A 27,914-nucleotide genomic window follows, 5' to 3' on the forward strand; every position below is an offset into this window, starting at 1 on the left:
CTTAGTCGTATACCTTGATGATCTCACTTCCTTTTCAAAATCATACCAAGAACATTTAGAACATTTAAGACAAGTGTTCATAATTTGCAGAAAATATGGCATATCATTGAATCCAAAGTAATCACTATTTGGCCTAGAAGAAGGCAAACTTCTAGGTCACATAATCTCGAAAGATGGCATTAGGATTGACCTGGACAGAATTCAAGCTATCCTTCAAGTGCCTCATCCAAGAAACATTAAAGAAATGCAAGCTTTTTTAGGAAAGATCAATTTCCTAAGAAGGTTCATTCCCAATTTGGCCGAGCTAATAAGACTATTGAATAATATGTTGAAGAAAGATTCTAAAGTCAAATGGACCATGGAAGCTAAACAAGCCTTTGAGGACATAAAAACAGCCCTAAAAAAACACCAATCCTCACAAGCCCCAAGTTTGACAGAGATGTCATCATCTTTTCCTTTGCATCTGAGCATACTATTGTTGTTGTCCTATTGTAAAAAGATGACCAAGGATGTGAGAAGCCCATTGCTTTCTTTAGTAAAGCCCTTAGAGACGCTCCCTTAAAATATCCGATCATGGAAAAGAAAGCTTTTGCCCTTGTAAAATCCATCAAGGATTTTAGAGTTTACATCTTGTACTCACATGTGATAGCCTATGTTCCAAATGTTATGGTTAAGGACATTTTAACTCAAGAAGGAATTGAAGGTAAGAGGGGCAAATGGATAGCCAACATCTTAGAATATGACATTGAAATCAAGCCTACAAAACGGATAAAAGGACAAGGGCTAGCCAAACTAATGGCTGAAACCAATTTTCAGGCCCTTGACATTAATGAATTAGACAACGAACAGGAGATGGCGACTCCACAGATCAATCAAGCCTTTTTACAATCACCTTGGTACACTAACATATGTTTTGTATTGTTAAACCTGGAAGCTCTTCCAGGGTTGTCCAGAACTAAAAAGAGATTCCTAAAAATGAAGGCATCAAAATTTTGTATCATAGATAATTCTCTATTTTGGAAAAATCATGAAGGAATTTTTCTTAATTGCCTAACATTAGATGAAACTGACAAAGTACTCAAGGAATTTCATGCAGGGGACTATGGAGGACACTTATACTGGAAATCAACAGTTGATAAAATCCTAAGGGCTAGGTTTTATTGGCCCTCCCTGTTTGCTAATGTGAAAAAATTTGTAATGTCTTGCCATAAATGCCAGATCTTTGAAGGCAAGAGAAAGTTGTTACCTTTACCCCTCAAACCTATTTCAACTGAAAGACCATTTCAACAAGGGAGTTTAGACTTCATTGGTGAAATCCATCCTTCCTCTTCTGGCCAACATAGGTGGATTTTGACTGCCACAGACTACTTTACCAAATGGATAGAAGCCATCCCTTCTAGGCAAGCCAATGACTCAATCATCATGCAATTCCTAGAAACCAACATCTTGGCCAGATTTGGCTATCCAGAAAAAATCATTACAGACAATGTTGCTGCTTTCAAATCCAAAAGAATGATCAACCTTTGCCACAAATACCACATTACCTTAGGCCATGCCACAGCCTATTATCCTCAAGGTAATGGTTTAGCTGAGTCCTCCAACAAAAGCCTCATCAACATCATTAAAAAGGTCTTGGAGGAGAACAAAAAGAATTGGCATAAGAAGCTTGTAACGCACTATGGGCCGACATATTGACCACCAAAAGATCTATTGGTACAAGTCCATATGAATTGGTTTATGGAATGGAGGCAAGATTCCCTTCATCTTTGGGAATCCCTGCGATCAAGTTGCTGCAAGAAATACAAGCAGAGCCTAATGATATTCAAAGAAGGCTCAATCAAACTATTCACTTGCAGCAAACAAGAGAAGAAGTAAATCAGAGAACCCAAGTTTTACAAGAAAAGCTGAAAAGGATCTTTGACAAAAGAACAAAAGCTGAGGATTTTTTCATAGGAAACAAAGTGCTGAGATGGGATTCTAGGAGGGAAGATAAAGAAACATGGAAAAATTGATTTTCTTTGGAAAGGACCATATGTTATTCATGCTGTACAAGGTAACAACACCTATTTTTTGAAGAGTTTGGATGGCACAGATACTGAGGAAGGCCCGGTCAATGGGCGAATTCTCAAGCACTTTTTTGATTCCCTTTGATCAAAACAACACCACTGTATATTATACATAAATATTTGTATTTCCATCAGTTTTCATTTATAGAAATTAAATAAGGAACAACATGCAACATATTTTAAGGAAAGAGTCAAAGAATAACTCCCCATTTGGTGTATAATTTGAGTTTACCACAAGAGATCAAGAAGAAGACTTGGGAAGTCTAACGATGTTGATAAGCAGTCAGAAAAACCATCAAAGATAGAGCTGTAATTTTATGCAGATCGGCTCATAAGAATTGCACACATGTTAGAAAGGTTCAGATCATTGGTTCCCAGGACAAGAAAATTTTGAATTACAGCAGTCAACTAAAAATAAGGCAATCTGACCTACTGTTCTTGGCTTTTCACCAGGAAAAGCAATCCCCAAGTGGAGCCACTGTTAGGTTCCTATACCAATAGGTTTCATGTTTCATGATTGACTATGGAAGTGCCAAATATGTTCATCTTTTCATGTTGCAAAGCTTCCATATTTTGTAAAGAGTTAGAGAGAATTAAAAAATATAAAGAGGGTATGCCCTAAAAGAAAAATCAAAGGGCAAGAAAAATGAATTGTTCAGAAAAAATAACAGAAATGAACCCCAAACCAAAAGACCAGGAAAGTGTTCTAGCTCAAGTGCCACTATTGTTCCATATTTGAAGAACTTCAAGTCATGAGTGATTTACTCACATTTGATGGATGGTCCAATAGCTCAATCTGGGCCAATCCATATTTGAATTTACTGTTGTAGAATAGAGAATAAATATCTGTCCAAACAGCTCAAGCTTGGCAGATGAGTAGACAGGTAGAGAAAGTAAAGGAGCCCAACTGCTTAATATGGGCCCTTGGAAGAAATAAGGGTAGACTTAGATAGGAGGGCAGTCAAAAGAAAAGAGGAACTTCAAGGTTTGCTAGTTTAAGTGCACCCAATCCAAACGAAAAAAAAAAAAAATGTTAGATGTATTAGGCTGGGTAGGTAGTTTGAGGTTGCAGAAGCAAGGTTATGATCATTTATTGTCTTGTCAAAGAAGACTCATATTATTAGTGGCATAAGCACTAAGGCAGTTGTTGGACTAAAAAACAATGGAAGCATGACTAGTTCCCCTCCATTTCCCCATAAATCTTTGACTAACATCCTCTCAAGGACCTTGGGATCTGCTCAGTAGTCCTATTTCACTTCATTCTATGAGAAATTCTAAGTTAAACTCTCAGTTTACTTAGTGGAAGAAGCCACATTTCTTGTCTAAAAAGTTTTATTTCTCCTATACACCCTAAAGCCTAGGTGATTCAATGTCATGCACCTAGGGCTTTCCCCTTCACATTCATATTAATATTCTAACTTTAATATATAAATCCCCTTTATATCTCCCCTCCCTTATTATGTATAAAAATCTACAAAAAACCCAAAAATATTGTAAATACCCCACCCGCGGCCTAATATGGCTATAAACTCTTTCTCGGGAGTCATTGGTCCACCTAGGACCAATAACAACCCGTCACTTGTCGCCCTGGGATTCGGTAACCTCCGGTTCAGCGAATAACCATATCCACTGTGCATAAACATCAGGATTTGATTAATGTTTGATTAATCACATAACCGCATTCCATATAACCCATAACCCAAAGTTTAAACCCCGCCAAACAATATTTAATTGCTAAAAAATGGCAGCGGGTCCCGTACATTAACATGCCACCAACTCGCACTTCCGTCAACCATCGGATCAGGCCCTCCCCATCCAACGGCTCTCGTTGATATCAGATCTGCCCCGATGTACGAGAGTTAGCACCCGATATAAAGGCGGTTTTCCCGTCGTATAAAGGACACGTGCCCTCTTTTGATTGCATCAGGCCCGCTCTGACAGAAACCGCGCCCATACCAAAAGCAGTCCGATGGAAACCGTTTACCGCCTTCTGTCCCTGCTGCCCACGTCATACACCACGTCGGCACCTGCGTCAGCCCCCATGTCACTGTTCCATCCAACGTGTTTGCCTCATCATCCGTCCATGTCAGCACCTACGTCAGCTGCTACATCACCCTCCGTACCCGCTACGTGACAAAAGCCACATCATGATGATGTCAGCATAAAAAGTGCCAAAAAGTCCAAAAAGCCCAAATTTGTTCAAAAGTCACGAAAGTGATGGTTTTTTGTTTATTTTTTATTCGTTTGTCTGCGGAAACGTTTCATGCGATTCACAACAATTTGATCACCGTAGCTCCAATCTGCCACCTAGAGGAGTTCAACCTGCAAACCCGACCTCCTCAGCTCTACCTACAACTGCATTTCACGCCAAACTCTCGGGAAACATGTATTTATCCGTCAGTCACCCATAAACCCTATTTTTCCTACGTGATTTCTCTATTAAAAATTACCGAGAGAGTTGAATTTAACTAAAATACATTGTTGTCCCAAACCTCTGTGCTCCAACTTACTGTTTGGCCATGTTTTCTAGTCAAAACTTGCTAATTCTATGGCCCTCTAATAAACTATCCCTTAAAACATGAAATCGAGCTCACCCCCGCCTGCAAAACCACTGAAAGCACATGCAGAAGCCACCCCTTTTCTACTGTCTTTTTAGTTTCCTCATTGAAAGACTCCGCAGACTCTGTTGTCCCTGAGAGTGTCACTCACTAAGACCACATTTATACATAATTCAATTTGTAGCAATTTTGCTAAAAACCTACTGCCAACACCTTGTTTCCTGTTGACATACCAACTCAAAATCTAGTTGTAAACATTGTGGATCATGGATGCTCCAGTGGCCTTAAATATTTCCCCCTTGAACGCACCACATATGAACTTGGAGTGGCTGCTCCTTGCTGACAGGGGATTACCAAATGAAGGAAACAGTTGAACTGAGAAACAAATATCACATTGAAACTTTTTGTGAGATAAGGAAAAGATACAGAAGCAATGCTGATGTCTTGAGTATTTGGGAGTCCAACATGCCAATCTATTATCTCCCACAAGTAAATGTATTCCCTGACCTTATCCATCAATGTTGTGAAAATTATGAGCTCACTCAAAGAGAAGTTTTGGCTCCATCTCGGACTGTCTTATTCCACATCACCGCTCAAGCCATAAACGAGATGCTAAACTTTGAGCCAACTAAGCCTCTGGCTCCTCTCTCCAAGAAACTTCTGCTTGACCAAGGTGCCAAACTGCCCAGCTCAGAGATCACAAGAATTGCCCAGTTGTTCATGCAACCAGATTTTCAGCCACGACAACCTCCTCCTTATCTACATGTTTGGTTCAATGAAATAGGGAGACTGTTGGTAGACATGATATCCTGCATCTTAGGATTCAATACCAGTGAGTTTTTTGATGTGACAATATTTGTGTTACTGTCCAAGTTTGCTCCAGGACAGCCCCCTGCTATCCAGTATGATTATGCCACCTTCATAGCTGACAAGATTCATGAGAAATTCATGAACCTGGAGAGGGAAAGAGTGTTCAAATACACCTCCTACATATATCATTTACTGCTGTACTATCAGCCTGATAGTTTCCTAGTTTTCCTCAAAAAATGGGATGCTAAGGGGAAGCGAAGGTCTGTAATATTTTGGTCATCAGTCTGCCACCATGTTTATTACTCTCCATATACCTACTGCGAGTTTATTGACCTATTTATATATCCAGCTTCTTCTTTACTGGTGAGCACTCCTCTTCCTAAACTCACTGATGAGATGCAAAAGATTCTACAGCTTTCCAAAAGCTACAGAATTGGTGACTGTTATTTTTACCAAAACTACACATTAATAATGATTTATGGCTGCGAATTAGCCCCCTACAGACTGCCAAAATATGTCCCTATGAGACTCTTTGCCTTAGAATACTTCCGGCAATTTGGTAATTTAGATATGATTCATTTCTATGGCACTAGGAAGAAGCCACAGCTCAAGATAAGACATCAATTGGGCCCATTTATTTTCAATAAGGGAGAGGAAGCCTGGGAAGCGGCAGACAAGATTTTGAAAAATTTTCTGTTGCTAAAACCAAGCTTTTATTGGGCACCATGTGACCCCAAGCACTTCATAAGCTTTAGAAGAGTCAAACACAAGCTTGCAAGATATGTACACTGCAATATCCCTCAAATTGAACAATATTCTAATCAACAAGAATGGGTAGAGGGCACACTTGTGGAAGAAGTCACTGAAGAAGAAATAACAGAAAGAGCAATCAAGAATCTTGAAAAATCAGTTGCTTGGAATCTTGAACAGGTTTTTTTCACAGCTCCTTGGCACCTCATAGAAGGCACCTCATCTTCCACGGCTTCCCAATAACCTGTCCAAGAAAGTGCTCCACTAGCAGGAACATCTAAAGGTAAGGAGATGCAGGATTCAGAACAGTAAGTGCACAATTTGGAACAGCAAGAGACAATGGCAGACCGGCCGGCCTCTACAGATGAACAAAGTCAAGGGCTAGACCCTTCTACTCAATCAAAGGCAACTGAAATCCCAGTGTTACAGACTCCTCTTAATGAGGAAATGGCTAAGGAAAGAGATAGACAGGAAGAGACCCCTCCAGGGACATCCACAGAGCAGCAAGGAGAAAAACGATAGAGATTAAATCCTTTTTCAGAGGAAGAAATACCAGAAGGGCCAACTGAACAGTAAGTTCCCCCAAGCATGGAGACATCATCCAGTGCCTTCCAGCCTGAGCAAGAAAGACAACAAGGGGTGGAGGTTACATCCACCAGGAAACAAAGTAGACAGGGCTCTGATATTAAAAAAGAATTCACTCATATCAAGGCTAGAAATGAGCCAGTGAGATACCAGCTTTACAACCAGTTGCTAAGGATGGCACCCACTAATCAGCAAAGGCAAATGGTAGCCTATGACATCGAGGAATGGAAAATGACTCTTAGTCAATTCAGACCTATAATGCAGCAACCACAATGAGCTGCTAACTATATCAAAACCAATCTGGAAGTGCTCTCCAAAGACATCCATCCGATCGACCAGATTAAATTGCACAAGCAGATCGGGGCAATGGTATATTCTACATTGGCAGACAAAACATTGTTGGCCCATAGATTGCAAAACTCTTTGCACTATACTTCTGCCCAACTAGAATTGGAGAAAGCTTCATCACAGGCCAAGGACAATAGAGTCAAGTCCTTGGAGGAAATTATTATAGAATTGGGACATGATCCCCAGGATCCGAAAGGCATTCAGGCCTTGATCAAAAATAAAGAGGAAGATATAGCAGCCCCCAAAAGACAACTCAAGCTGCCAGCTACACTGCATCCTCAAGCCACAAAGATAGCACAACAAAAGGAAGAGCAGAATGTGGAAACTTTGCTTATGAGCTTGCATAAAAGGTGGATAGAAACAGAGAGTGCCTTGGAGGCATCATTACAGGGAAGACAAGGAGAGTTGGCCTCTTAGCCAATTCAAACAGCTCAGATTCTTACAGCTGCTCCTCCGACGGCCACCATAACAGTCCCTCCCACTGGTCCAACATCAGAAGCAGGCACCTCAAGTTCAGCACCAGTTTCAGCAGCAACTATAGCAACAACAGAGCAAGAGACCAGCTTGAGTATGGAGGGGATGATGAAAGAAATAAAAGCCCTGGAAGTGTAGATGACAGAATTGAAAGAGGCCAAAATTGAGGAAAGATACGAAAAGTCAAAGCTGGATGTAGCTGAGAAGACAAGGGAAGTGAAAACCCTGGAAAAAAAGAATAAAGGAGCTGGAGAAAGAGCTCACTATTGATAGGACCCTAGCTGAGGTCAAGAAAATTTTGTGGGCCAATATTGGCCAATCCATTACAGACCAGTGGCAATCAATTGAGACCATACATGAGCAAATGGACTTGATAGGCTTAGCTCAATTTGAAAATCAAAAGGCTAGAGCATCATTAGGGAATATGCCTTAGCAAGCCAACAGGATGATTCAATTCCTAAACACTCATACCAGAGAGCAACTGTCAGCAATAGGTATCAGGAACAGGACTGATACTATCTCGCTAGAAAAAAGGGTGTTGACCCTAAGGAATTTTGTGCAAACCCTGGAAAGAAAATGCCAAGAAATGCAAGCAGAGGTGAATGAATTCAGAATAAAGTTTGCATGAGCATTATACCAACAGGGTAAACAACTATGCCTCCAATCAAATCACAACGTCCTCAATAACATCAGAAGAAACAGGGCCTCCATCTGGACAAAGTCTATGACAAATTAGAAAACTTGTTTTACATTGAGCACGAGATAAACCATCTCTTTGAAGTCTAGCCAAACTTTTACAAATACACTGAAGCTGATGAAACATTGATAAAGTTACAAAGACATCAACTGCCTATAGAGGATTGGTGGAAAGGAAAGATGGAGACATTGCTCAGGTAAATTTTATTTATTGATTCCTTTTGATCAACTAGAGGTTAGCGAAAATAGAGACACGGTCCACCTGTCAAAGGATTAAAAGCAGCATAAAGCAGAAATGGAATGGTGATTACAGCTCGTCAAATGCAAAGAAACCGAGCACTGATGATGAAGACCAAGACAACAACAAACAACGTACCAACATCAGGACAACAAATGTAGAATGAATGCGCAACAAGCAGCCCACTCACATAGCTCAGAAAAGTAAAAATATTTCTCACTAATTGGACAGCTAGCACATTCATATTTATTACGGCGTTTATTCCCTCATTTACTGCTTCTTAGGAGTTGGTAAAGAAGTTATGAGCTCAAAGACTTATCTTCATGATATTTTGTATCACCTTTTTGTATAAATACCTCCCCACAATATGTATTTGGGGTTGGTGATTTTCTCTCTTAGCTACGCTATAATTTTTGAGACTCTCTAATACAAATGGCTATTGGAGTTCATGGTTTCTATGTTGTCTGAATGTGCAAATGATGTTCTGGGACTTGCTACAGAATTCTTGTATCACTTTATGGAACAATAAGTTGTTCTAAACCCTGTTTTATGTTTTCTGTGTTTACAAAATGTCATGTATGTTCCATAATCTTAGTAACAGAGAAGAAGAATAGCCCAGGATTTGTTTAAATGCACCCTGTGCTGAATCTCTACTATTAAATAATGTTTTCTTCAGGATTAGTCATAAATACTAATTCTTAATTGCTCATGTTTGCACTAAGTCCTTTCATTTTGAATCTTGTTTAGGAATTCTTAATTTCTCCTGAATAACATTCATACACTTTCCCTCTGTCAGCATAATGAAAGATTCTTGATTGCCTTTTATTCCCTTACTTCATTCCATCATTTCCAGATTTGAAAATTGTTCGAGAACTGCCTATCTCGCTTTGTAGTATTACCTTTCCCTAGGAAACGCTTTCAGTTGTACACCATCATCAACTCCATAGCCCAATGGAACAGACTGTCTTGGACTTGCATCCCAGCCCTGCCTGAAATCACCATCCAACAAACTTAAAACAAAAACTTGTGCATAATAACTAGCCTAAAATACTCCAAAAAAAAAAGCTAAATTACAAAGAGAGAGCCCTCTCTGGTTGCAGGTAGGCTAGGACCTGCAGCTAAAAGACTGGTTAGTGGTTACCTCGGCTATATTCCCTTCAGTAGGCAGGGAACAACCTGAGTGATAACACCTACCATGTCCTTTATTCTTTCCATTGGATTGTTTTTTTCTTTTAGGGTTAGATGTTTGAACAGAATTTATATATGAAGGTTGAGAGGGCATAGAGACTGATGACAATGCATGCATAAAAGAAACAGTTTGTAGAGACAACTGTTGCAATTGATTTAGCAAGTTGGTCATGTTACTATCAATCAATATAACTAGCCCATCAGCATAGGGACTTGGCTAATGCAACCTTGGATCTAGGAGCATTAGGCAAAATTTTCTTAAGAACCCCAGATTGAGAATATATAATTTCTAGCTTTCGGGCTCTAAAAATAGCCTATTCATCGGTGAATACACCGAAGAGCGATACACCCTTCGAAATATCAGGTTGCAAAGATTTGAGAAACCATTCAAGAAGGAATTCTTGAGGAATATCAGCTTTAATAAACATCTTCCTTCTCCTCCATTCCTGGATATGATTCAAAATGTGGGTTGCCTAGTCCTGGTGGAAATTTGATAATAGCTTAGTTCCAACATCATATCAAACGAACAACTGAAAATGGTTTAAAAATATGATACCCAAATCACCAAACGAAGCGAAGGTGCCCCCTCAGAGTTCAATGTACCATTTAGCCACATTCCCAGTTAGGGCACGTTGAAATAATCTCAACCTGATTGAATCATCTATCAAGGTGTTCGACGAACACCATAAGTAGAAAGTGGTTATATGCTTGTCTGGATCTTCTCCAGTCTTCCCTTCAAATTTGGGTATATCTGATGGAAGTTTGGTTGGAATAGGAGTCTGGGTAGGATTATGTCGGATGGGGTAATTAGTCAATTTGGATATATCTGGCAAGTTTAACATTACCAGGAAAGGTAGGCACGGAGGACCCCAAGGATTCCACCCGGTCTGGGCATAATTTCCAACATTCTGAAAAACATGAACCATAAGGAGCACCTTGTGGCCCAGAAAAAATCAGAGTTTGTCTAACTCCTGCTGAAAAATTTCCATATCCATTGAAATTCCCCCCTAGATAGGTGTTGAACGGAGTAGAGAGCCCTTGGTAAGGGTTCCATGCATGAGCATAGGTAGAAAAACTCTGGAATAAACTCAAGGAGGAATATGGCATATTCTCCCATTGGCCGAAAGAGAACTCGTTCCCAGCTCCAAGTCTGCTAACCTCTTCTGACTGGAAGAGGATTCTAGAAAGGATTGGAGTGTTCCTCTCCAACTCTCTACTTCTACCAGGTCCATTATGTAAATCAATAGCTTCAACCGAAGGATCAATCTCCATTACGTATGCTGCCACTGATTGGAAAACACCAGTATAATTTCTCATGCGCCTTCTTGAAGCAGGCTCAACACTCGTAGGTGAAAGCCCACGAAGCCTCATAGACCAATGATCTAGTCGATCAACCACTTTTAATTATTTTTCAGAGAATTAATTAAAGACTCATAAAATTTATAAAGCTGGGCCAACTAGGAGCAAACATTACTCTCTAACAAATTCCCTAAAAGATACAGTCAGTCAAGCTACTTCCAAGTATTTCCGCTCCGGGTGATGAGGACTGGACACCAAAATACAAGAAAGTGAAAATCAAGGACTTTTTGAAAATGGTTTGGGATAATTACGGCCCAAGCCTACTAGCGAAGGTAACATAAACAATTACGCTGACCTCCAGACAAAATCCTTTGCCGGTGCAAGCACCCAAGCTTTGCAAGGGTACCCTCCAGAAGTACTAATGAATGTGATGCAAATTCTGCCTCAGGTGCCACAGGATTCCCCTCCGTAGCCACCTATGTGATCCATAGGAATAGGAACTAAGGGCACCAGTTCGTATCAAAATATGGGTGGAACAATCTTGAGGCGGGATCCAACAAGTCGGAGAGGGGGTATCTCTCTTCCTTGCCTTCACTCTCCCGTGTGCTTAACTCCCAGTCACAGAACTTTCCTGTCTTTCTAACGTCACTGGATTTCACTCATTATTCAACATCTATGTTTGATACGTTGAGTGGCCTTGGAGAGTTAACCAAGGAAAATTTTAGGGGCTAATATTCACAAGCGGGCTAATTTTCCATGGTTTTTCCAAAAAAAATATCTCTAATTTCCTTTTTTTTCTAAGAATGACTCACCGAAGTTTTATAGTATAAAATTATTTTACCTCAAAGGTCGGCAAAATTATATAGATACCACTTATAAAATCATTATAAATTTGAATATTTTTACAAATAGATGACCAAGCTTTCTAAACTTTAAGAAAAATTTACATGCATACAATTTTCCCTAGAGTTAACTCTACACTCACCTATTCCATGGCCCTAAAGAACTAAAATTGTTGGTGTTGTTAATGACAAATTAAAAAAAGTTCTATTTCTTTTTATTAAAGCATTTGATTTTAGAGGGTTTTTCTTTAAGTCAACGGTACAACGAGAGTGAATCTTATGGTGTTTTCGACACAAAAGAAATCAATAGAAACTTAACTATATGCATGCAGTTATTTTCCTCGATGAAAAAGGATTTCTACTTGGTTCTAAGAAAAACATATATAAGAAAAATATTTCTTTTTCTTTTTCAGAAGTACACTCCACACACACTCAAAATCTAACAAAAAGACTAAAAATGCTTACAGTTCAAACTAACCTAATGAAAATTATAATGATGATGCAATATCCTAAGAAAATGTGTTTCTTTGCAAGATCAATAAGCCAACTTGAAATTAAAGAGGGTAAAAATTCATTGACAAAATTCTCTCAAAGCCCAGCAAAACCAATTGAAAAAGTTCACAATTACTCAAAAACAAAGCGAAAGAAACCAAAAACAAAAGCTTGAAAAGAAAAATGAAGGCAAAAGCTATGTTTTTTGGCTTTTTCTTTTAAAAACCCAATGAAATTTTTGAGGTCACAAAAGACTACTAAATTTCAAAGATCAAGAAACCAACATAAATAGTCCCTGAATTTTGCAAGTTAGTCAACTCGTTAATAAAATGAAACTTGAAATGAGAAAGGACTCCAAACTTGCATTAACTGGTTTGAATAGAAGTATAAAAGGCTTCAGCAAATCAATAGAATCTCAAGAAAGATTCTCAAAGCCAAAAAAAAATCTGACAGAAGCCTTGAACCCAAAATGTAAAATGAAACCTTACTCAAAAAGAAATCTTAGGTCAACTAGAATTTTCACAAAGAAGAAGATTCGAAATTGAAAACTTGCAAGAAAACAGAGCTTTAATGACAATGAATGACCAAAAAACAGCAAAATTTACCGGGCAACAGGCGTGTTTGAAGTAAGTCGCAAGGGGCGCAGTTGTCCACGCAGTCTCTGGGTTGATGTGTTGAAGAAATTTGCAGAAGACGTTCGCTTCAATCGTTCCAAGTAAGTACCGAGGTCATCCATCTATTTTTGGTATCAGAGCCCTGTTCTAGATCCTAACTCACTCCTCTATAGACAGAATTCTATTGAAAGCCAGCTAGCCTTCGAACGGTCACTCTGTTGATCATTGGACTAAGTAGATAAAAGCTTTCATTAGTCTATTTCTGTTATAGTTCATTATGGCCAATCTGTTGCGATCATTTTCATCTATTGATAGAAAAGTCATAACTGAAGTCTCTTCACGATCGTCTGAGTCCGAGTCTGTCGAAAATGAAAATCATGAATTAGTTGAAGACCCTGAACATTGGACTCCTCCTGCTCTCAATTCTACCGATATATATAAGCTACCCATGACTTTCCTGTTTAAGAAGAAAAATTTTCTGAAAGAGGTAGAAATTACTATTAAGATATCAGGCCCTTCTGTTCAAATCCTTGCTTTGAATTTATTTTCGGATGATGAAATTAAGAAATTCAGGCAATATGTTAAAGATGGAAAATATTTCTATCTTCATTTTGGGGGGATAAGGATTGGATTAGCTCCACTGTTTCGACATGGAATCAATACTCCCTGTATTGCTGAATTGTTTGACACACGTCATCAAAATTATGAACATGCTAGGATTGGAACCATCCAAGGAAACCTTGCATCTGGTTGTCAGTATGGCACTATATATCCTGACTATGCCATTAGTTTAAATGATGTTCATTTAAAAGATTGTTGGAAATTATTGTCGGGTGTACAAGGGTTAACAATGGCTGAAGAAAGTGAATACCTCTCTGTTATAGGACAAGCCTCATTTCAATTAACTAATACAGCACATCCTAAGCTCAAGCAACCTGTCTTAAAGGATTGTGTTACCGTAGGCATGTCTAATGCTCAAGTCGAAGGTGTTCTCTATGATCCTACTGAACTCCCTTCTAATTGGTATTTCCAATACAAGTCAATAGTTGATACCAAGCAGCCTCAATCTAAATTGAAAAGAGTCACTATTGACAATGGCCATGTCAAGATTATTCCTAAACGACCAGTCGTTTCTAAACCTGTCTCTAAGCCAAAGAGATATGTGTTTCCTATGGTCCCTCATGAAGTTTCTTCTCGAAATCAAGTTTCTGAAAGTATACCTGAAGAAGAAGAAACTGAAGTCATAGGTGAACCCTCTCTGTCACCTCATGAATTGTATATTCCTGAACATAAACCATTTTTACCTTCTGTAAATAAAATGCATAGGATACGTAATGCTTTTCCTCCTATAGAAGACTGGCAATATGCCAATAAACGATTTGTAAAAGGCGGCAAGTGGCCACCCAAGACCAAGTTTTGTACTACTTCCTCCTCTTCTAGACAGCCACCTACTAGAGCTGATTGTGCTCCTCTTATAGAACATAATTCTCAGAATCCTAATGATTTGGATCAGACATATCAAATTGGGAATTATCTTACTACATGGTGTGCTCATGCTGAAGATGTTCTTGATGATTTGGGTTCTCAAAGTGATCAAATCTTAGCAAATCTTCAACTTCTGCAGAATGAACAATCTGCTGAACAGCAGCGTCGAGAAGAAAAAGAGAAGAGAAGAAGGCAAAGGAAGAAAAGAGAAGAACAGCCTCCTAGATTTGTTAAATCTATGGAAATTCCACCTAAATGGGAAACAAGTGAGTCACCTGATGATGCAGTAGATGTCGCTGAATCTAGTAATAGCCAATTGAGTACTAAATCAGTACCACCAAAGTTTACTAGTTTGTATCAAAACAAAGGAGAATTGGCTACTATAGAAAATGCTGCAACTTTGTTTCCATCATTTATTATGCCATCATTGCAGAAAGCAAATCTGCAGAGAGATCCAAAATATCCTAGAGTTGAAGAAGATTTATTTCATACTAATTCCTCTGGATATGTTTTAGATTTGGATAAATCCTCTAATCCAGCAGAATCTATTAGAATTTGGATTGGTGCATTATATCAAATGCAAGTTGTCTCCAAATTAGATAATTTCTCTATTTTCTTGCTGGCGGAGAAAAGAATGGCTGGAATTGTTTGGGATTGGTGGATGAGCGCTTCTCAGGACGAACGCAATAATGTAGCAGCGTTAGGCTTGGCTACTTTAGAAGTTCTCTTGTTAACACAGTTTGTTCCCGAGCCCCAAGATGAAAAGAAAACAATCATTACTGATTTAACCCGCATGCAATTGCATGATTTAAAAGATTTAGATCAGTTTGGATCTGAATATATGGGTAAAATCTACAAAGCAAATCTAGTTAATGATCATACGCAGAAGATTGCTTTTCTTTCTAAATTACCGGGAAATATAGGGGATATGATTATGAAAGATCTAGAAATCCAAGGTAAAAAGATAGACCAAATTTACTGGATTGATCTCCTATTTCGTTGTCAAGAGAAAGTAAAATATTTATGTTGGCAAAAACAGGTACATGATATTTCACCTAATCTGAATGTTTGTAGATCTGTGTTACCCTGGACTCCTTTTAAGAAAAGGAAGGCAAAGAAATATGGTAAATACAGAACTAAAAGAATTGTAAATCCAAAGAGACCATTCAGAAAGTTTAGGTATGTCAAAAAGAGGAAACTGCCAAGAAAAGATAATGCTTGCTTTATTTGTAAGCAAGAAGGTCATTTTGCAAGAAATTGCAAGAAAAGTTCCTCTAATAAGCTAAAAGCCTGTTTTGATATTGAAGAGTTTGCTGATGATTGGTCTGTTGTTGCTTCTGATGATGAAGTTTCAGATGTATATATTCTGACTGATGCTTCTTTATCAGATAATGAATCTGTACATGATTATAGTAATAAGATGAATCTTGCTAATCAAGATTCTGATAATGAATCTGTAGTTTATGAAGAAGATTATACAGATGAAGAAGATAATTTTGTTGATTATGATGAAGATGAAACAGCAGAGTATTCTGATACTTCTGTGACTACTACTACAACTGTTGCTACTGAGAATTCTGTACCTACTTTGCTCTCTGTCAAATCTCAGCCTGTTCAGAATTCTTTATGTCCATATCCTAAAACAGTTGTCTCATCTTCTATTACTAGTTCTGTTGCTGAACAAGCATTTATGAAGAAAATTGTCAGAACTAGTGACATGTTGTATATACCGGTCGAGGTACAAGTCCGTGGAGATTGGATTTCTGTTGATGCATTCATTGATACTGGTGGTTCTAACAATCTTGCTAGACCATCTCTCTTTAAGGGCTTATGAAACCCTTGCAGAATATCCTTCGTTCTGAAACCATTGGTGGTTCAGTCAATCTGACTCATTATGTTGATAATGTTTCAATGAAACTTGGGGGGAATATTATAAAGATTTCTGCTATTCAACACTATGATAACTCTGCAAGCCTGTTCTTAGGAATGCCTTTCATTAATTCAGTCTTGCCTGTTACCATTAGCAATGATAAAATCATTTGCAATATTAAGAAGAAAGCAGTTGCAATTCCCAGGTTAACATTGGCTAATTCTGAAGCCAGAAGAGATCAGAGTCAGAAAAAGGTAGGTCTCAGAAAGCAATCCCAACCAAGCAAACAATCTCATGATTGGGAATAAGTTTTACAGATATATGAAGCTAAAGCTCAGCCTACCCAAAAGGCCATTAGAGATCCTAATTGGTCTGAAGATCAAGTTCAAATATTTGAGGAATTACTTAAATGTTGTTCTAACAATCCTCAAGCTTTTTGGACAGCTCAGAGCCCTAGGCAAGAAATAATTACTCTACATGATAATGGAGTAACTGGCAAATTGATACCCTGCACTCCAGATGAAGAAAAAGAAATGCGCAAGCAAATTCAAGAATTGCTTGATTTGAACCTGATTGAAGTAAGTGAATCTCATTATTCATGTTCTGCATTTCTAGTTCGAAATCATTCTGAGATTGTTCGAGGTAAAGATAGGATGGTGATAAATTATAAGCCTTTAAATGCTATTACTAAGAGCTTTAATTATCCCATGCCTCGCCAAGAGACACTAATGCAGAAAATTCATGATAGCAAGATCTTTAGCAAGTTTGACATGAAATCTGGTTATTATCAAATACAAATTGCAGAAGAAGATCGTCATAAGACTGCATTCACATGTCCAGCTGGGTTCTATCAATGGCGTGTTGTGCCATTTGGTCTTAAGAATGCCCCTGCATTCTTCCAACGTAGGATGGATCATATTTTTGGTTCCTATGATTTCATTGTTGTATATATTGATGACATTCTTGTTTTCAGTTCAGATTTAGCTTCTCATTTGAAGCATCTACAAGTTTTTCTCGAAGAAGCTAAGAAGCATGGCTTAGTCTTATCCGAAAAGAAAATGGTCTTATTTCAAGACAGTATTGATTTTCTCGGTATCACAATCCGCCATGGCAAAATTCAGATGCAACCTCATGTTCTTCAAAAGTTATCTGAATTTCCTGATGAACTTCAAGACAAGCCTATGATTCAGAGATTTTTAGGAATTCTGAATTATGTACATAAATATATTCCTAATCTTTCGGCCAAAACCGCCCCTATTCGCGAATTTATCAATGGTGGTTGGTCAGTTGCTGCTACTCAAGCAGTCAAGCAATTAAAACAGGAATGCCAAACCTTACCTATTTTAAAACCTCCTGGTACTGGTTTTCTTATTTTACAAACTGATGCTTCTGATCATTTTTGGGCAGCTACCCTTTTTGAAAAACGGAGAGATGAGAAAGGTAAGGATGAAGAAGTATTATGTGCATATACCTCAGGTGAATTTACTAGTTATCAGAAAGGATATTTCCCTGCAGAAAAAGAAACCTTGGCAATATTTAATGGTATTCAGAAATTTGAAATATATCTGGCCCCAACAAAATTCTTGATTAGAACTGATTCAATGAATTTCAAATATTTCTTGAATGCTAAGATATCTCAGCAGTTAGCTAGAGGTCGTCTACTAGCTTGGCAGATGTGGTTTCAAATGTATGATTTTGATGTTGAATGGATTCCAGGGAATTCTAACTATTTACCTGATGCTCTTACCAGAGAGATGAATAAAGTTCATGTGTACAGTGAAAGCCTGTTTACAATTGCCGGAACCAGTGCGGCAGATGATTCTTTTGATACATTTGTACAGCGTTTTCATATTTTAGAATATTTATTATCAGATATCACTGATCAGATTAAAAAGGTAATTGGTCTCCGATTAAGAAGAAATCAGTGGATTCAAAGATGTCAAGCCTGGCAGCATAAGAATGTTGGCATCTTTCTAAACCTCAATGAAGAACTGGTAAAGGTTTATCCTCTACCTAATCTACAAGTTAAGCTCTATTTTATACAGCTTGATGACACTTGGCTTAGTCACTATACTCCAGACATGATCAAGACATTGAAAACTCTGAATTATTATCAGATCATTGGAGCAATTGATTTCTCTACTTCAATGTATAGCACTGCTAAAATGCTAGATCTTATTGAAGTAAATATGAATGGTCTGGTTGAGCGATTTCTCAAATCCCTTAAAATCCCAGATCTATTTGATGAAATTGAAGCTGCTTATCTACAACAAAATACTGAACATTTTGTGTCTACAGATTCTTTCCCTCAATTTGAGATGTTTCAGTCTTTTGCTGATTGGGAGATACGACAAGGAAGGTGTCAAAAGAAAATTCAAGTCCGAGCTTCTCAATGTATATTACGGACTTTACAATATTTAGCAACATTCACAGAGCCATGGGATTATCAAAGTATGGAATTCCGGAATTCTATTGAGCCTAATCCCTTTTCACAACTCTATGGCAAGGAATCTATTGTGCAATCTAATCTTGCAGCTAATCCAGAACAAATCAAAAAGATTTCCTTATGGCTACAAGAATTTCATTCTTTACAACTGGGGGAGAAAATATCGATGATCAAAACACTTGAAATGTTGCAAGGCGATCAAAAAGTATTTCGCCTAATAGTAAATCAGAAAGCTGTGATTACTATTAATGTATATTCTTGCTCATGGTCTGAAGACGCAGTTTGCCTGATTAATCTACTTCTTTCTAATCGCGTCTGTTCTTCAATGGTATTTGAATTAGGATGGCAAGAACAAGGCAATCTTAGCCATCAATGTAAATTATGGGTTCAATCTAGTATTGAACAATCTGTAAGTATGTTTCAGATCTTTAAGTGGGATTTATTAGATGGTGTTGAACTGGCTGTACAGTCTTTGCCAGTATTCAAGACTAGTAGAAAAGATCGTTTCTTAGGAATAGAAATTGATCCTTTTGCATATGTGAACCGGTGGAATAAAGATGATTTCTTATTTCCATCCAAAAGCTTAAAGAAGTCGGCAGATACTATTCGTCTCAATTATGACACCGGACAAAGTTCACGGGCTCCACAAAAAGAGGATTCCTCTATTATCATCCACGATCCAAAAGGAAAAGCTAAAGTGGATACTGAAAAAGATACTGTATTTGTGGACGTATATCAAGATGCGCAAGGCCAAAATGACCCCACTTGGGAAAAAGACTATTTATCATGGCTTACAACAACATGGAAAGATTCCACAGCAACTTTATCGTACGATTGGGATAAGGTCCATACTCCATCCGATTCTGAGTTTGGATACGACAGCGATAGAAGCCCGAAAGGGTCATGGTAAAGAATCTCTTTGTCAGCAATGTGACACTGTTGGTCACATGTTGTGACGAATCTTTGTATATAAAGAAAAGTTGAGTAGACACCGTCAGTGGATAAAGATACTGACAGGACCCTCAATTATTTCTACTTTTATGTCATGCATTAGGTCATATAGATTCGTTTCTTAGGTTATTTAAAGAGAGCTATCTCTCATTGTAAAGCATCGTGAGTTTGAGAGTGCAAGTGAGTTTGTGTGTGTATATTCAGAGCTCATATCTACGAGTGTCTGTGATAGTGTAATTTTGCTTTGAATAATATTGAAGCCTGTTGGGCCGCCAGTCTGAGGACTGTTTCTTTTAAGAGCATCGTAATGCCATGAGTGAGATCGTAAGGCGTGTTTGAAGTAAGTCGCAAGGGGCGCAGTTGTCCACGCAGTCTCTGGGTTGATGTGTTGAAGAGATAGCTCTCTTTAAATAACCTAAGAAACGAATCTAGATGACCTAATGCATGACATAAAAGTAGAAATAATTGAGGGTCCTGTCAGTATCTTTATCCACTGACGGTGTCTACTCAACTTTTCTTTATATACAAAGATTCGTCACAACATGTGACCAACAGTGTCACATTGCTGACAAAGAGATTCTTTACCAAGAACCTTTCGGACTTCTGTCGCTGTCGTATCCGAATTCAGAATCTGATGGAGTATGGACCTTATCCCAATTGTACGATAAAGTTGCCGTGGAATCTTTCCATGTTGTCGTAAGCCATGATAAATAGTCCTTTTCCCAAGTTGGATCATTTTGTCCTTGAGCATCTTGATATACATCCACATAGACAGTATCTTTTTCACTATCCACTTTAGCTTTTCCTTTTGGATCGTGGATGATAATAGAGGAATCCTCTTTTTGTGGGGCCTGTGAACTCTGTCCTGTGTCATAATTGAGACGAATAGTATCTGCCGACTTCTTTATACTTTTGGATGGAAATAAGAAATCATCTTTATTCCACCGGTTCACATATGCAAAAGGATCAATTTCTATTCCTAAGAAACGATCTTTTCTACTAGTTTTGAATACTGGCAAAGACTGTACAGCCAGTTCAACACCATCTAATAAATCCCACTTAAAGATCTGAAACATACTTACAGATTGTTCAATACTTGATTGAACCCATAATTTACATTGATGGCTAAGATTGCCTTGTTCTTGCCACCCTAATTCAAACACCATTGAAGAACAGACGCGATTAGAGAGAAGTAGATTAATCAGGCAAACTGCGTCTTCGGACCATGAACAAGAATATACATTAATAGTAATCACAGCTTTCTGATTTACTATTAAGCGAAATACTTTTTGATTTCCTTGCAACAGTTCAAGAGTTTTGATCATTGATATCTTCTCCCCCAATTTTAAAGAATGAAATTCCTGAAGCCATAAAGAAATCTTTTTAATTTGTTCAGGATTATCAGCAAGAGTAGATTTCACAATTGTTTCTTTGCCATAGAGCTGTGAAAAGGGATTAGGTTCAATAGCATTTCGGAATTCCATACTTTGATAATCCCATGGCTCAGTGAATGTTGCTAAATATTGTAAAGTCCGTAATATACATTGAGAAGCGCGGACTTGAATTTTCTTTTGACACCTTCCTTGTCGTATCTCCCAATCAGCAAAAGACTGAAACATCTCAAATTGAGGGAAAGAATCTGTAGATACAAAATGTTCAGTATTTTGTTGTAGATAAGCAGCTTCAATTTCATCAAAGAGATCTGGGATTTTAAGGGATTTGAGAAATCGCTCAACCAGACCATTCATATTTACTTCAATAAGATCAAGCATTTTAGCAGTGCTATACATAGAAGTAGAGAAATCAACTGCTCCAATGATCTGATAATAATTCAGAGTTTTCAATGTCGTGATCATATCTGGAGTATAGTGACTAAGCCAAGTGTCATCAAGCTGTATAAAATAAAGCTTGACTTGTAGATTAGGTAGAGGATAAACCTTTACCAGTTCTTCATTGAGGTTGAGAAAGATGCCAACATTCTTATGCTGCCAAGCTTGACATCTTTGAATCCACTGATTTCTTCTTAATCGGAGACCGATTACTTTTTTAATCTGATCAGTGATATCTGATAATAAATATTCTAAAATATGAAAACGCTGTACAAAAGTATCAAAAGAATCATCTGCCGCACTGGTTCCGGCAATTATAAACAGGCTTTCTTGATACACATGAACTTTATTCATCTCTCTGGTAAGAGCATCAGGCAAATAGTTAGAATTCCCTGGAATCCATTCAACATCAAAATCATACATTTGAAACCACATCTGCCAAGCTAGTAGACGACCTCTAGCTAACTGCTGAGATATCTTAGCATTCAAGAAATATTTGAAATTCATTGAATCAGTTCTAATCAAGAATTTTGTTGGGGCCAGATATATTTCAAATTTCTGAATACCATTAAATATTGCCAAGGTTTCTTTTTCTGCAGGGAAATATCCTTTCTGATAACTAGTAAATTCACCTGAGGTATATGCACATAATACTTCTTCATCCTTACCTTTCTCATCTCTCCTTTTTTCAAAAAGGGTAGCTGCCCAAAAATGATCAGAAGCATCAGTTTGTAAAATAAGAAAACCAGTACCAGGAGGTTTTAAAATAGGTAAGGTTTGGCATTCCTGTTTTAATTGCTTGACTGCTTGAGTAGCAGCAACGGACCAACCACCATTGATAAATTCGCGAATAGGGGCGGTTTTGGCCGAAAGATTAGGAATATATTTATGTACATAATTCAGAATTCCTAAAAATCTCTGAATCATAGGCTTGTCTTGAAGTTCATCAGGAAATTCAGATAACTTTTGAAGAACATGAGGTTGCATCTGAATTTTACCTTGTCGGACTGTGATTCCCAGAAAATCAATACTGTCTTGAAATAAGACCATTTTCTTTTCGGATAAGACTAAGCCATGTTTTTTAGCTTCTTCAAGAAAAACTTGTAAGTGCTGCAAATGAGTAGATAGATCTGGACTAAATACAAGAATGTCGTCAATATATACAACAATGAAATCGTATGAACCAAATATATGATCCATCCGACGTTGGAAAAATGCAGGGGCATTCTTAAGACCAAATGGCACAACACGCCATTGATAGAACCCAGCTGGACATGTGAATGCAGTTTTATGACGATCTTCTTCTGCAATTTGAATTTGATAATAACCAGATTTCATGTCAAACTTGCTAAAGATCTTACTATCATGAATTTTCTGCATTATTGTCTCTTGGCGAGGCATGGGATAATTAAAGCTCTTAGTAATAGCATTTAAAGGCTTATAATTTATCACCATCCTATCTTTACCTCGAACAATCTCAGAATGATTTCGAACTAGAAATGCAGAACATGAATAATGAGATTCACTTACTTCAATCAGGTTCAAATCAAGCAATTCTTGAATTTGCTTGCGCATTTCTTTTTCTTCATCTGGAGTGCAGGGTATCAATTTGCCAGTTACTCCATTATCATGTAGAGTAATTATTTCTTGCCTAGGGCTCTGAGCTGTCCAAAAAGCTTGAGGATTGTTAGAACAACATTTAAGTAATTCCTCAAATATTTGAACTTGATCTTCAGACCAATTAGGATCTCTAATGGCCTTTTGGGTAGGCTGAGCTTTAGCTTCATATATCTGTAAAACTTCTTCCCAATCATGAGATTGTTTGCTTGGTTGGGATTGCTTTCTGAGACCTACCTTTTTCTGACTCTGATCTCTTCTGGCTTCAGAATTAGCCAATGTTAACCTGGGAATTGCAACTGCTTTCTTCTTAATATTGCAAATGATTTTATCATTGCTAATGGTAACATGCAAGACTGAATTAATGAAAGGCATTCCTAAGAACAGGCTTGCAGAGTTATCATAGTGTTGAATAGCAGAAATCTTTATAATATTCCCCCCAAGTTTCATTGAAACATTATCAACATAATGAGTCAGATTGACTGAACCACCAATGGTTTCAGAACGAAGGATATTCTGCAAGGGTTTCCATAAGCCCTTAAAGAGAGATGGTCTAGCAAGATTGTTAGAACCACCAGTATCAATGAATGCATCAACAGAAATCCAATCTCCACGGACTTGTACTTCGACCGGTATATACAACATGTCACTAGTTCTGACAATTTTCTTCATAAATGCTTGTTCAGCAACAGAACTAGTAATAGAAGATGAGACAACTGTTTTAGGATATGGACATAAAGAATTCTGAACAGGCTGAGATTTGACAGAGAGCAAAGTAGGTACAGAATTCTCAGTAGCAACAGTTGTAGTAGTAGTCACAGAAGTATCAGAATACTCTGCTGTTTCATCTTCATCATAATCAACAAAATTATCTTCTTCATCTGTATAATCTTCTTCATAAACTACAGATTCATTATCAGAATCTTGATTAGCAAGATTCATCTTATTACTATAATCATGTACAGATTCATTATCTGATAAAGAAGCATCAGTCAGAATATATACATCTGAAACTTCATCATCAGAGGCAACAACAGACCAATCATCGGCAAACTCTTCCATATCAAAACAGGCTTTTAGCTTATTAGAGGAACTTTTCTTGCAATTTCTTGCAAAATGACCTTCTTGCTTACAAATAAAGCAAGCATTATCTTTTCTTGGCAGTTTCCTCTTTTTGACATACCTAAACTTTCTGAATGGTCTCTTTGGATTTACAATTCTTTTAGTTCTGTATTTACCATATTTCTTTGCCTTCCTTTTCTTAAAAGGAGTCCAGGGTAACACAGATCTACAAACATTCAGATTAGGTGAAATATCATGTACCTGTTTTTGCCAACATAAATATTTTACTTTCTCTTGACAACGAAATAGGAGATCAATCCAGTAAATTTGGTCTATCTTTTTACCTTGGATTTCTAGATCTTTCATAATCATATCCCCTATATTTCCCGGTAATTTAGAAAGAAAAGCAATCTTCTGCGTATGATCATTAACTAGATTTGCTTTGTAGATTTTACCCATATATTCAGATCCAAACTGATCTAAATCTTTTAAATCATGCAATTGCATGCGGGTTAAATCAGTAATGATTGTTTTCTTTTCATCTTGGGGCTCGGGAACAAACTGTGTTAACAAGAGAACTTCTAAAGTAGCCAAGCCTAACGCTGCTACATTATTGCGTTCGTCCTGAGAAGCGCTCATCCACCAATCCCAAACAATTCCAGCCATTCTTTTCTCCGCCAGCAAGAAAATAGAGAAATTATCTAATTTGGAGACAACTTGCATTTGATATAATGCACCAATCCAAATTCTAATAGATTCTGCTGGATTAGAGGATTTATCCAAATCTAAAACATATCCAGAGGAATTAGTATGAAATAAATCTTCTTCAACTCTAGGATATTTTGGATCTCTCTGCAGATTTGCTTTCTGCAATGATGGCATAATAAATGATGGAAACAAAGTTGCAGCATTTTCTATAGTAGCCAATTCTCCTTTGTTTTTATACAAACTAGTAAACTTTGGTGGTACTGATTTAGTACTCAATTGGCTATTACTAGATTCAGCGACATCTACTGCATCATCAGGTGACTCACTTGTTTCCCATTTAGGTGGAATTTCCATATATTTAACAAATCTAGGAGGCTGTTCTTCTCTTTTCTTCCTTTGCCTTCTTCTCTTCTCTTTTTCTTCTCGACGCTGCTGTTCAGCAGATTGTTCATTCTGCAGAAGTTGAAGATTTGCTAAGATTTGATCACTTTGAGAACCCAAATCATCAAGAACATCTTCAGCATGAGCACACCATGTAGTAAGATAATTCCCAATTTGATATGTCTGATCCAAATCATTAGGATTCTGAGAATTATGTTCTATAAGAGGAGCACAATCAGCTCTAGTAGGTGGCTGTCTAGAAGAGGAGGAAGTAGTACAAAACTTGGTCTTGGGTGGCCACTTGCCGCCTTTTACAAATCGTTTATTGGCATATTGCCAGTCTTCTATAGGAGGAAAAGCATTACGTATCCTATGCATTTTATTTACAGAAGGTAAAAATGGTTTATGTTCAGGAATATACAATTCATGAGGTGACAGAGAGGGTTCACCTATGACTTCAGTTTCTTCTTCTTCAGGTATACTTTCAGAAACTTGATTTCGAGAAGAAACTTCATGAGGGACCATAGGAAACACATATCTCTTTGGCTTAGAGACAGGTTTAGAAACGACTGGTCGTTTAGGAATAATCTTGACATGGCCATTGTCAATAGTGACTCTTTTCAATTTAGATTGAGGCTGCTTGGTATCAACTATTGACTTGTATTGGAAATACCAATTAGAAGGGAGTTCAGTAGGATCATAGAGAACACCTTCGACTTGAGCATTAGACATGCCTACGGTAACACAATCCTTTAAGACAGGTTGCTTGAGCTTAGGATGTGCTGTATTAGTTAATTGAAATGAGGCTTGTCCTATAACAGAGAGGTATTCACTTTCTTCAGCCATTGTTAACCCTTGTACACCCGACAGTAATTTCCAACAATCTTTTAAATGAACATCATTTAAACTAATGGCATAGTCAGGATATATAGTGCCATACTGACAACCAGATGCAAGGTTTCCTTGGATGGTTCCAATCCTAGCATGTTCATAAGTCTGATGACGTGTGTCAAACAATTCAGCAATGCAGGGAGTATTGATTCCATGTCGAAACAATGGAGCTAAACCAATTCTTATCCCCCCAAAATGAAGATAGAAATATTTTCCATCCTTAACATATTGCCGAAACGTTTTAATTTCATCATCGGAAAATAAATTCAAAGCAAGGATTTGAACAGAAGGACCTGAGATCTTAATAGTTATCTCGACTTCTTTCAGAAAATGTTTTTTCTTAAACAAGAAAGTCATGGGTAGCTTATATATATCAGTAGAATTAAGAGTAGGAGGAGTCCAATGTGCAGGGTCTTCAACTAATTCATGATTTTCATTTTCGACCGACTCGGACTCAGACGATCGTGAAGAGACTTCAGTTATGACTTTTCTATCAATAGATGAAAATGATCGCAACAGATTGGCCATAATGAACTATAACAGAAATAGACTAATGAAAGCTTTTATCTACTTAGTCCAATGATCAACAGAGTGACCGTTCGAAGGCTAGCTGGCTTTCAATAGAATTCTGTCTATAGAGGAGTGAGTTAGGATCTAGAACAGGGCATCAGAGCCCTGTTCTAGATCCTAACTCACTACTCTATAGACAGAATTCTATTGAAAGCCAGCAGCCTTCGAAAGGTCACTCTGTTGATCATTGGACTAAGTAGATAAACGCTTTCAATAGTCTTATTTCTGTTATAGTTTCAATATGGCCAATCTGTTGCGATCATTCTCATCTATTGACAGAAAAGTCATAACTGAAGTCTCGTCACGATCGTCTGAGTCCGAGTCTGTCGAAAATGAAAATCATGAATTAGTAGAAGACCCTGAACATTGGACTCCTCCTGCTCTCAATTCTACCGATATATATAAGCTACCCATGACTTTCCTGTTTAAGAAGAAAAATTTTCTGAAAGAGGTAGAAATTACTATTAAGATATCAGGCCCTTCTGTTCAAATCCTTGCTTTGAATTTATTTTCGGATGATGAAATTAAGAAATTCAGGCAATATGTTAAAGATGGAAAATATTTCTATCTTCATTTTGGGGGGATAAGAATTGGTTTAGCTCCATTGTTTCGACATGGAATCAATACTCCCTGCATTGCTGAATTGTTTGACACACGTCATCAGACTTATGAACATGCTAGGATTGGAACCATCCAAGGAAACCTTGCATCTCGTTGTCAGTATGGCACTATATATCCTGACTATGCCATTAGTTTAAATGATGTTCATTTAAAAGATTGTTGGAAATTATTGTCGGGTGTACAAGGGTTAACAATGGCTGAAGAAAGTGAATACCTCTCTGTTATAGGACAAGCCTCATTTCAATTAACTAATACAGCACATCCTAAGCTCAAGCAACCTGTCTTAAAGGATTGTGTTACCGTAGGCATGTCTAATGCTCAAGTCGAAGGTGTTCTCTATGATCCTACTGAACTCCCTTCTAATTGGTATTTCCAATACAAGTCAATAGTTGATACCAAGCAGCCTCAATCTAAATTGAAAAGAGTCACTATTGACAATGGCCATGTCAAGATTATTCCTAAACGACCAGTCGTTTCTAAACCTGTCTCTAAGCCAAAGAGATATGTGTTTCCTATGGTCCCT

This window comes from Pinus tabuliformis, chromosome 2_2 (assembly GCF_031772625.1).
Source record: "Pinus tabuliformis cultivar Carrire ecotype Pingquan chromosome 2_2, CPIR1, whole genome shotgun sequence".
Taxonomy (NCBI): domain Eukaryota; kingdom Viridiplantae; phylum Streptophyta; class Pinopsida; order Pinales; family Pinaceae; genus Pinus; species Pinus tabuliformis.